The sequence below is a fragment of the Cherax quadricarinatus genome, chromosome 58, assembly GCF_038502225.1.
Source record: "Cherax quadricarinatus isolate ZL_2023a chromosome 58, ASM3850222v1, whole genome shotgun sequence".
Classification (NCBI taxonomy): Eukaryota; Metazoa; Arthropoda; class Malacostraca; order Decapoda; family Parastacidae; genus Cherax; species Cherax quadricarinatus.
This window is the reverse complement of record NC_091349.1, coordinates 6,465,323-6,477,129: the sequence shown is the minus strand read 5'-3', so window position 1 is coordinate 6,477,129 and position 11,807 is coordinate 6,465,323. Positions and strand designations below refer to the sequence as shown.

At 51.2% G+C, this 11,807-nt stretch overlaps 1 protein-coding gene across 17 annotated transcripts in view; it reads left to right on the top strand.

Moving 5' to 3' along the window:
- sif (still life) overlaps positions 1 to 11,807 on the top strand; it is a 1,051,963-nt gene that overhangs the window by 36,573 nt on the left and 1,003,583 nt on the right. The window contains exon 1 of one of the 17 annotated variants that reach the window (XM_070097561.1): positions 7,215 to 7,795. The exons of the other annotated variants lie outside the window; for them this stretch is intronic. The gene's annotated coding sequence lies outside the window, so the exon portion shown is untranslated. Of the gene's footprint in view, positions 1 to 7,214; positions 7,796 to 11,807 lie in introns of those variants that run through there. 17 annotated transcript variants of the gene reach the window in all.

Genomic DNA, 11,807 nt, shown 5'->3' with positions numbered 1-11,807 from the left:
ACAGCGTAGAGCCTGCAGTTCCCAGTGCTTGCAGTTTTGCTAAGAGGCCCTGGTGCCACACCCGGTCGAACGTACCATGAATGTCCAGTGCTACCACACAGCTGACTTTGGACTCGTCTAGTGACTGGTGCCACTTAGTGGAGAGGTGTAACAACAGATCAGTAGCAGAGTAACCTTTCCTGAAGCCATATTGACGATCACAAAGTAGTGAGTGGTAGTCAAAAAACTCTGTCATTTGTCTTGAGATTATTGTCTCAAGGATCTTACCAGTGATTGACAGGAGTGACACTAGTCTGTAGTTGCTGATTTCTGCTCTGCTCTTCTTTTTGTGAACAGGGACTACATTTGCCTCTTTCCAGAGAGAGGGCCATTTACACTGTACTAGGCAGTGCTGAAAGATGCGAGTTAGAGGTGCTGCTAGCTGGTCTGTACATCTCAGCAATCTTGGGCTCAACTTGTCTGGGCCCACAGCCTTTTCTTGGTCAAGTGAATTAAGAAGGAAATGCACCTCCTCCTGCCTTATTGTCACCACTGACAGTTTTGACACAGTTCTTGCAGCTAGCCAAGGAGGGTCCCTTGCTGGATCAGGAACTTGCATTTTGGTAGCAAAGTGTTCAGGAAAGAGGTCCGCTTTCTCTTGACTACAAGTAGAGGTGCTCTCTCTCTCTCTCTCTCTCTCTCTCTCTCTCTCTCTCTCTCTCTCTCTCTCTCTCTCTCTCTCTCTCTCTCTCTCTCTCTCTCTCTCTCATGCACACAGGTGTTGCTGGTGATCATAAACTTAGATCTTTAACTAACCTAAACTTATTTAAAAGTCTTACATAACAATGTCTTTATAATATTTTTATTTCTTTGAAACATGCAAATAGGGAGCAGGATAAAGCCGTAGCCAGCTGTGGGCCAGCTGTGAGATTTCATTTGGTCATCTGACTTTATTTTATCAATGTCATTATGCGGTGCGAATGTCTTCTAGAATCGAGTCATTCTGGGAATAAATTATTTCAGATGAATTGATGTTCTTGATACGGGTACAGTCAGAGTGTAGTTGGTGTTTGCTGCCCGTCTTGTTGTGTATGAGCTGTCTTCTCGCTGGCCACGAAGTGCAGCAATGTGTGTGGCACCTTGACAGTATTTGTACATAAGAGTAAGGCTCTGCTGAGGAGGCAGAGCCAACGACTTCCACCAGTACTTGCAGTTTGACCAAGAGTCTCTAGTGTCATACTCTGTCGAAATCACCAGCAATGTCAAGTGCTGCTACACAGCTGATCTTGGATCCCTTGAGTGGCTGGTGCCACATAGTAGAGAGGTTTAACAGGTCAGTAGCAGACTGGACTTTCCTGAGTCATATTAATGGTCAAAAAGTGCGGTTATTTGCTAAAAGATTATTGTTTCAGGAATTTTTCCGGTGATTATCAGGAGTGACTCTGGTGGCCTGGTGGTTAACGCTCTCGCTTCACACGGTGAGGGCCTGGGTTCGATTCCCAGCCAGAGTAGAAACATTGGACGTGTTTCTTTCCACCTGTTGTCTATGCTCCCCATCAGTAAAATGGGTACCTGGGTGTTAGTTGACTGGTGTGGGTCGCATCCTGGGACACTGACCTAAGGAGGCCTGGTCACAGACCGGGCCGCGGGGGCGTTGACCCCCGGAACTCTCTCCAGGTAGTGACGCTGGTTTCTGATTGTTGTTCTGTTCTTCTGTTTGTGAATGGGGACTGCATTTGCCTCTTTGCACAGAGAGCCATTTTCAATGTGGTAGGCAGTGCTGGTAGATGAGAGTTAGATGTGCTGCTACCTGGTCTGCACATCTTCTCAGCAATCTTGGGCTCAACTTAATAATAATATAACTTTGTTTCTACAAGTACAAGTACAGTGTATACAGACCATAGCTGACATCAGTGACATACTACTATATAGAAAACCGCTTGTTATGCAGAGTATTTCCCGCAAATTAGGTCAGTTTTGTTCCAGGATGCGACCCACACCAGTCGACTAACACCCAGGTACCCCATTATTACTGATGGGTGAACAGGGACAACCGGTGTGTAAGGAAACACGCCCAGTGTTTTCACCCTGGCCGGGAATTGAACCCGGACCCTCAGCGTCTGAAGCGAGAGCTTTTGCCACCAATCCACGGGGCACAATCTTTTCTTGGTCCAGGTATTGAAGGAGAAGAAGATACACTTCATTCTGTCTCACTGTCACCACTGACAACTTCGACACAGTTGTTGCGGCTAGTAGAGAGTGTTCCCTAAGTGGACCAGGAATTTGCATCTTGGCAGCAGAGAGGTCAGATTTCTCCTGACTGTTAGACATTTTTTTTTGTGGCAACCTCCCATGTAGAAATGACCAGCTTTAGGACCTCCATATATCGACAGGCTTGCCTGTGGTGGTTGCTGTTACAGATAGTGGGATGCCTCTTATACCTTCACCAAGCCTTGTACTTAGCAGTAGCTACCTCCCCACAACGAAAGCCGAGCCAAGGCTGATCTGAAGACTTAGTTACGTACTGCCGGTGAGGGATGTGTTTGTGTTGGAGAGTAAAGGTATGCTCAGTGAAGGTATTCACTTAGTTGTCAACATCCCCTTAGAGAAGAGCATTCCAATCAGAGGTGGCGACCTCCTAGCAAAGGACTGGCCAATTTCCTCTTTCTCACAGCCAGGTTGTGCATGATGATCACGCACCAAATGGTCCAAGTCTGACCGAAACGTTGTCGTGAACTCCTCTTTCCTATGTACGGATTATTTGTGTAATGTACCTCTTGGTATCTTCAATGCCGTAAAAAAATCCTTGTGGCCAGATAATCCAACGTAGCTTAAAAGGTACACACATAGATCACTCACTACTGGGTCGAGGGATGAGCCAGAGATGTGACTAGACAACTCAATACATTTTTTCAAGTGAAACACCGGAAGAACTTCACCAGAATCCCCCTGTACTCGATATTTCAGTTCACCCACTGTTTTTTTTCAAGAAGGGAGACCATAATTTCCACCATGAAGGCGAGTGGATCTGCTTACTGCTACATACAGAAAAAAAACTAGGGCTGATCCATAGCCTTAAGACCTTGATTTACAGGTTATTGTGATGATCAGTGGGACAGGTGTGTACACTCTGAACACACACACACACGACTCTGTGAATGACTGGTGTGTGAATCCTTCAAGAGTACCTGGGTAACCTTTTAATGGAATTGTGGATTAAGTTAGGTGAGGTAATGTGAGTTTCCTACCCCAGCCTCGCTCAGTGATGCAGAAGGTGAGAGGGAGAGACAGAGACAGAAACAGAGAGAAATAGAGAAATATATATATATATATATATATATATATATATATATATATATATATATATATATATATATATATATATATAGAGAGAGAGAGAGAGAGAGAGAGAGAGAGAGAGATGGTAGAAAACACCGTCAGGATGGAGAATAGAGGAGAATGCAATATACTGCGATCCTGTATTGACTACGTCTCGCCCACACTGTTGGCAAGTGACATGATAAAGCTCATTGTGTGAGCGAAACCTCGCTAATAAAGAATGGCATTGTACTGCACGTGTGTCTTGTTTGTCCACTCCATTACTTCGTTAACGCACCATTCACCCATTACTTTAACGCACCATTCACCCATTACTTTAACGCACCATTCACCCATTACTTTAACGCACCATTCACCCTTTAACGCACCATTCACCCATTACTTTCTTTAACGCACCATTCACCCATTTCTTTAACCCACCATTCACCCATTACTTTAACGCCCCATTCACCCATTACTTTCTCTAACCCACCATTCACCCATTAAATTCTTGAACGCACCATTCTCTCATTATTTAACGCACAATTCACCCATTACTTTCTCTAACCCACCATTCACCCATTAAGTTCTTTAACGCACCATTCACCCATTTCTCTATCAGCTGCTTCCGTTTCTTCCCATTTCCGCAAGACGTATGGCACCTGCTGCTCCCATTCCCCAGATTATCACCCTCCTGGGTATTTTGGGAATGGGGTAATGGGTCTCCCATTGTGGAAAGTCTCCATCTTATGGTACACTATGAGTGATGGTGACCCTATGTATACTGGTGATGGTGACCCATGTTTACTGATGATGGTTACTCCGTGTATACTGGTGATGGTGACCCTATGTATACTGGTGATGGTGACCCTATGTATACTGGTGATGGTGACCCATGTATACTGATGATGGTTACTCCATGTATACTGGTGATGGTGACCCATGTAAACTGATGATGGTTACTCCGTGTATACTGGTGATGGTGACCCCATGTATACTGATGATGGTGACCCATGTAAACTGATGATGGTTACTCCGTGTATACTGGTGATGGTGACCCATGTATACTGATGATGGTGATCCATGTATACTGGTGATGGTGACCCATGTATACTGATGATGGTTACTCCGTGTATACTGGTGATGGTGACCCCATGTATACTGATGATGGTGACCCATGTATACTGGTGATGGTGACCCGTGTATACTGATGATGGTTACTCCATGTATACTGGTGATGGTAACCCCATGTATACTGATGATGGTGACCAATGTATACTGGTGATGGTGACCCATGTATACTGATGATGGTGACCAATGTATACTGGTGATGGTGACCCATGTATACTGATGATGGTAACCAATGTATACTGTTGATGGTGACCCATGTATACCGATGATGGTAACCCCATTTATAATGGTGATAGAGACCCATGTATACTGGTGATGGTGACCTCATGTATGCTGGTGATAGTGGCCCCATTTATAATGGTGATAGTGACCCATGTGTACTGGGTTGTAGACCACCCTCATGTCTCACACTTGTACTTTTATACTACTACTACTACTACTACTACTACTACTACTACTACTACTACTGCTACAATTACTTCTACTACTACTATTACTGCTACTACTACTACCAATAATAATAATAATAAGAAAGAAGAGCCACCATAACATGCCATAAGGCCTGGCACCCACCATGATTCCCATGGCACTCTCAACACTGGTAAATCCTCCTTGCTCCCGTGCATTAATCTCTCACTGACACCAGAGTAATCTCTCTCTCTCTCTCTCTCTCTCTCTCTCTCTCTCTCTCTCTCTCTCTCTCTCTCTCTCTCTCAATCAACACATCATCAGGAGGATGTCCGAGCCAATACGATCCCAGAGGATGCATTCACTGGATTGTGTTGGCTCGGATATCCTCCATTTTTCTGCAACCATTCTTCTCTGTATTGGACTGAGGAAACCACTGTGTGGGCGAAACGTTTCCAGAATTAAGATATCCAACTGTCCCACATGTGTCTTAATTATCGCAAGGATATAAATTATTTAATAAAATTGGTTAAGTAAAACTTGTACAACCCAAATCTAAAAACTAAGCTTCCTCTGAGCAAAGGTCACTGTCGAGGGAAGTTTGAAGCCGACCTGAAGAAACATTCCTCAGTTACTATTGCTCAGGATTCAACAACTCCAAGTTGATTACGTTGGTAAGTCGTTGTATTTACATCTGCATAAATTAAGTTCCTATCTACGTCTGTATAACAGGTTCCTATCTACGTCTGTATAACAGGTTCCTATCTACATCTGTATAACAGGTTCCTATCTACGTCTGTATAACAGGTTCCTAAATACGTCTGTATAACCTAAGTTCCTAAATAGGTTCGTATAACCTAAGTTCCTAAATAGGTTCGTATAACCTAAGTTCCTAAATAGGTTCGTATAACTTAAGTTCCTAAGGTCACAACTAAGCCATTATTAAGCACTGACGTCATTCACGAGAGACCTAAGTTAGGCCTAGTTAAACACATCGTCATCTCAGAAATATTGAAAAAAAATTGACACCGACACACGCCAGTAACGATGCCAGGCCTCCTTAGTGGCATACCCCGGTGTTGAAAGTTTGATGCCGATCGGAAGAGGCTTTCTCGAGTTATCGCACAGGGACCCAAAACTGGTAATGGCACATATATATTGTTAACCTGAGGGGGATTGGGGGGGGGTCCCTGTACGTGCCAATAGTTGCATTAGTTTTCACTTCCTTCCCCAGTTACCCCACACCAGCGTTGAAAGTTTGAAGCCGAGTGAATGAGGCATTCTCGAGTTATAAACAATTAGTTTAGATTAAAATAAAATGTCAACCACGTCAAGGTATTCCTTTGGGGATACTTAACAACAGTAACAGCAGCAGTAGCAGCAGCAGCAGCAACAGTAGTAGCAGCAGCAACAGTAGTAGCAGCAGCAGCAACAGTAGCAGCAGCAACAACAACAGTAGCAGCAGCAGCAGCAACAGTAGTAGCAGCAGCAGCAACAGTAGTAGCAGCAGCAGCAACAGTAGCAGCAGCAGCAGCAACAGTAGCAGCAGCAACAACAACAGAAGCAGAAGCAGCAGTAACAGCAACATCATTAGCAGCAACAGCAAGAACAACAGCATAAGCAGCAGCAGCAGCAGCATCAGCATCCCTGGCGGTGAAGGAGGGAGGGGAGAGGAAGAAGGGATAGGAGGGAGGGAAGGAGGGACGGTAGAGCGTACATCGATCCAGAGGTGTGTGTGCCTGTGTGTGTGGTGTGTGTATCTGTGTGCGTATGCGTGTGTGTATGTGTCTGTGTGTATGTATCTGTGTGTGGGTGTGTGTGTGTGTGTGTTTTGTCTAAGTGTACACTGGATAACAGCAGTTTACTTACACTCACACACTCTCCATGACTCCTTCAAGAACCCATAACAGATCAGGATGCTGCCAGCCTCTACAAGATGGGTTAGATCACACCACAATTCACACACGAAGATGCTGTCGTAGGAACCTGAGTTTCGCCCGGCGTTTCACACATTTTGACCCCTTTGCAAGTGGGGAATTTATCCCAAGATGTGCCTCTAAGATCTGGGGAGGAAAGAAAGGCAACAGAGGATAAGAATTACAAGGTGTGGGGGAGGGTGGACCTGCCTCTCATACCGTCTCGGCAGATTCTTACTCCCTGGATGCTATAGTAGCAGACGGCTGGGCTAGTTTCTGGGGTGGGGGTGGATGTTTCCAGGGCTAGAGGGATGAGTGGGCTGGGATTGAAGACTAGAGTGTTGATGTATGTGCTTCAGGGGTGTATTTATGAGGAGGTAGTGGCGAGGGGAGGTGTAGAGGGGCGTGGGAGAAGGGTTATGGAGGGAGGGAGGGTAGAAGATGCGCGGTGTAGGCAGGCAGGTTGCGTGCTGCGGGCCGCTCTGGAGAGCCATTGCAGACCCCGCGAGTCTGCGCCAGCAGCCACTACCTCGCGCCTTCCCCACCCCTCTGACCTGGTCTCACCTTGTCCTAGCTGACCTCTCACCTCCTGCAGGCGCGGCATGTGCAGGTGACCTGCCTTGGAGCGTGGGTAGGCCGGCAGGAGTGAGATTACTGGCGCCCTGGACACTGGCGGGCCGTCGACGCTCCGTTTCCAGTCGCTAGCGGGCACAGCATTTGCATAATATTTATTGTGTGGGGAGCTAGAGCACGACCCTCTTCTCCAATCCCTTCCCCAGGTGCAGTGAAGCAGTGTTAGTTCAGTGTTACTTCCCACGAGTGACGACCACAGGGGTGACCCTAGCCACACCTAGCCCTCTGGAATATATCAGTGTAAACCTTGGCTGGCTACCTGTGTTGTGCTGCAAGAGCTTGAGACCTTCCTCTTGGTGGGGCTAACACCCCCCCTCAACCTCATCTCACCTCCTTGGTGACTCCAAGAATTTCAGGATATTAAAAAGAATTAATAGAGCGCGTCTCCTGCACCGGTGAACCTCCCTAAGGTGAGTACAGTTCTCATGAGTCCCCCCTCACAGCCTCTTCCATCTTAGGCTGCTGCTCTCTCTAACCTCGTATGACAAGAACAGATGCTGGAACTAGTTCCATGGAGGTTCTCAAGGCTGCTGTCCAGGACCTGATATAAGAACACCTGCTGGAATTTGTTCCAAGGAGATTTCAGGGCTGCTGTCTAGAACCTGACGTAAGAGTACCAGTTAGAGCTTGGTCCATGGAAGTTCTCAGGGCTCCTGTCTAGAACCTGATATATGAACAGCTGTTGGAACTTGTTCTATAGAAGTTCCGTGACCCACTGTGCCCACCTGGGAAATCTTAAAGCCAGGGGAACTGGGGAAAGGGGCGAGGGACTCCCAGGGGTGGTGCGTGCGGGGCCAGCCAGACATGCGTACACCGTCAGCGCCGGGGTGATGGACCAGCCTTCCTGCACCCCGGGGTGATGGACCAGCCTTCCTGCACCCTGGGGTGATGGACCAGCCTTCCTGCACCTCTGGGTGATGGACTAGCCTTCCTACACCCCGGGGTGGTGGACCAGCCTTCGTGCACCCTCGGGTAATGGACCAGCATTTCTGCACCCCGGGGCGATGGACCAGCCTTCCTGCACCCTGGGGTGATGCACCAGATTTCCTACACCCCGGGGTGATGGACCAGCCTTCCTGCACCCCGGGGCGATGGACTAGCCTTCCTACAACCCGAGGTGATGGACCATTCTTCCTGCACCCTCGGGATGGACCAGCCTTCCTGCACCCCGGGGTGATGGACCAGCCTTCCTGCACCCTGGGGTGATGGATCAGCCTTCCTACACCCTGGGGTGATGGATCAGCCTTCCTACACACAGGAGTGATGGACCAGTCTTCCTACACACCGGGGTAATGGACCATCCATCCTACACCCCGGGTGACAGACCAGTCTTCCTACACCCCGGAGTGATGGACCAGCCTTTCTGTACCCTAGGATGGATGGACCAGCCTTCCTGCACCCCGGGGTTATGGATCAGCCTTCCTACACCAAGGGGCGATGGACCAGCCTTCCTACACACCGGGGTGATGGCCCAGCCTTCCAGCACCCTGGGGTGATGCACCAGCCTTCCTACACCACGGGGTGACAGGCCAGTCTTCCTACACCACGGGGTGATGGACTCGCCTTCCTGCACCCTGGGGTGATGGATAAGCCTTCCTACACCCCGGGGTGAAGGACCAGCCTTCCTGCACCTTGGGGTGATGGACCAGCCTTCCTGCACCCTGGGGTGATGGACCACTCTTCCTGCACCCCGGGGTGATGGACCAGCCTTTCTGCATCCCGGGGTGATGGACCATCCTTCCTGCACCCCGGGGTGATGGACCATAATTCCTGCACCCCGGGGTGATGAACCATCCTTCCTGCACCCCAGGGTGATGGACCAGCCTTCCTGTACCCCGGGGTGACGGACCAGCCTTCCTGCACACCGGGGTGATGGACTAGCCTTCCTACACCCCGGGGTGATGGACCAGTCTTCCAAAACCTCGGGGTGATGGACCAGCCTTCCTACACCCCAAAGTGATGGGCCAGCCTTCCTACACCCCAGAGTGATGGACCAGCCTTCCTACACCCTGGGATGATGGATCAGTCTTCCATTGCCCCGGGGTGATTGACCAGCCTTCCTGCACACCGGGGTGATGGATCAGTCTTCCTATACCCCGGGGTGATGGACCAGCCTTTCTACACCCCTGGGTGATGGACCAGCCCTCCTACACCCTGGAGTGATGGATCAGCCTTCCTACACCCCGGGGTGATGGACCAGCCTTCTTATACCCCGGGGTGATGGACCAACCTTCCTGCACCCCGGGGTGAAGGACCTTCCTTCTTGCACCCCGGGGTGATGGACCAGCCTTCCTGCACACCGGGGTGATGGATCAGTCTTCCTATACCCCGGGGTGATGGACCAGCCTTTCTACACCCCTGGGTGATGGACCAGCCCTCCTACACCCCTGAGTGATGGATCAGCCTTCCTACACCCCGGGGTGATGGACCAGCCTTCTTATACCCCGGGGTGATGGACCAACCTTCCTGCACCCCGGGGTGATGGACCTTCCTTCTTGCACCACGGGGTGATGGACCAGCCTTCCTGTACCCTGGGGTGATTGACCAGCCTTCCTGCACACCAGGGTGATGGACCAGCCTTCCTGCACCCCGGGGTGTTGGGCCAGTCTTTAAACACCTGGGGTGATCTACCAGTCTTCCTGCACCCCGGGGTGATGGACCAGCCATCCTGCACACCGGGTTCATGGATCAGTCTTCCTATACCCCGGGGTGATGGACCAGCCCTGCTACACCCGAGTGATGGGTCAGCCTTCCTACACCCCGGGGTGATGGACCAGCCTTCTTATACCCCGGGGTGATGGACCAGCCTTCCTGCACCCCGGGGTGATGGACCAGCCTTCCTACACCCCGAGGTGATGGACCAGCCTTCCTGCATCCCGAGGTGATGGACCAGCCTTCCTTCACCCCGAGGTGATGGACCATCCTTCCTGCATCCCGGGGTTATGGGCCAGTCTTCCTGCACCCCGGGGTGATGGACCAGCCTTCCTGTGCCCCGGGGTGATAGACCAGCCTTCCTGCACCCCGTGGTGATGGACCAGTCTTATTGCACTCAGGGGTGATGGACCGACCTTCGTGCACCCCGTGGTGATGGACCATCCTCCCTGCACCCCAGGGTTATGGGTCAGCCTTCCTACACCCCGGGGTGATGGACCAGCCTTCCTACACCCCAGGGTGATGGACCAGCCTTCCTACACGCCAGGGTGATGGATCAGCCTTCCTACACCCTGGGGTGATGGACCAGCCTTCCTGCACCCCGTGGTGATGAACGAGCCTTCCTACATCCCGAGGTGATGGACCACCCTTCCTGCACCCCGGGGTGATGGACCAGCCTTCCTTCACCCCGGGGTGATGGACCATCCTTCCTGCATCCCGGGGTGATGGACCATCCTTCCTGCATCCCGGGGTTATGGGCCAGTCTTCCTGCACCCCGGGGTGATGGACCAGCCTTCCTGCACCCCGGGGTGATAGACCAGCCTTCCTGCACCCCTGAGTGATGGAATAGCCTTCCTTCACCCCGGGGTGATGGACAAGTCTTCCTGCGCTCCGGGGTGATGGACCAGCCTTCCTGCACCCCGGGGTGATGAACCAGCCTTCTTGCACCCTGGGCTAATGGACCATCCTTATTGCACTCAGGGGTGATGGACCGACCTTCGTGCACCCCGGGGTGATGGACCATACTCCCTGCACCCCAGGGTGAGGGAACAGCCTTCCTACACCCCGGGGTGATGGACCAGCCTTCCTACACTTCGGGGTGATGGATCAGCCTTCCTACACCCCGGGGTGATGGACCAGCCTTCCTGCACCCCGGGGGTGATGAACCAGCCTTCCTACACCCCTGAGTGATGGACCAGCCGTCCTAAACCCCTGGGGTGATGGGTCAGTCTTCCTACACCCCGGGGTGATGGACCAGCGTTCTTATACCTCGGTGTGATGGACCAGCCTTCCTGCACCCCGGGGTGATGGACCAGCCTTCCTACACCCCGAGGTGATGGACCAGCCTTCCTGCATCCCGGGGTGATGGACCCGCCTTCCTTCACCCCGGGGTGATGGACAAGTCTTCCTGCACTCCGGGGTGATGGACCAGCCTTCCTGCACCCTGGGGTGATGAACCAGGATTCCTGCACCCCGGGGTGATGGACCAGCCTTATTGCACTCAGGGGTGATGGACCGACCTTCGTGCATCCCGGGGTGATGGATCATCCTCCCTGCACCTCAGGGTGATGGACCAGCCTTCCTACACCCCAGGGTGATGGACCAGCCTTCCTAGACCCCGGGGTGATGGACCAGCCTTCCTACACCCCAGGGTGATGGACCAGCCTTCCTGCACCCCGGGGTGATGGACCAACCTTCCTACACCCCTGGGTGATGGACCAGCCGTCCTAAACCCCTGGGGTGATGGGTCAGTCTTCCTACACCCCGGGG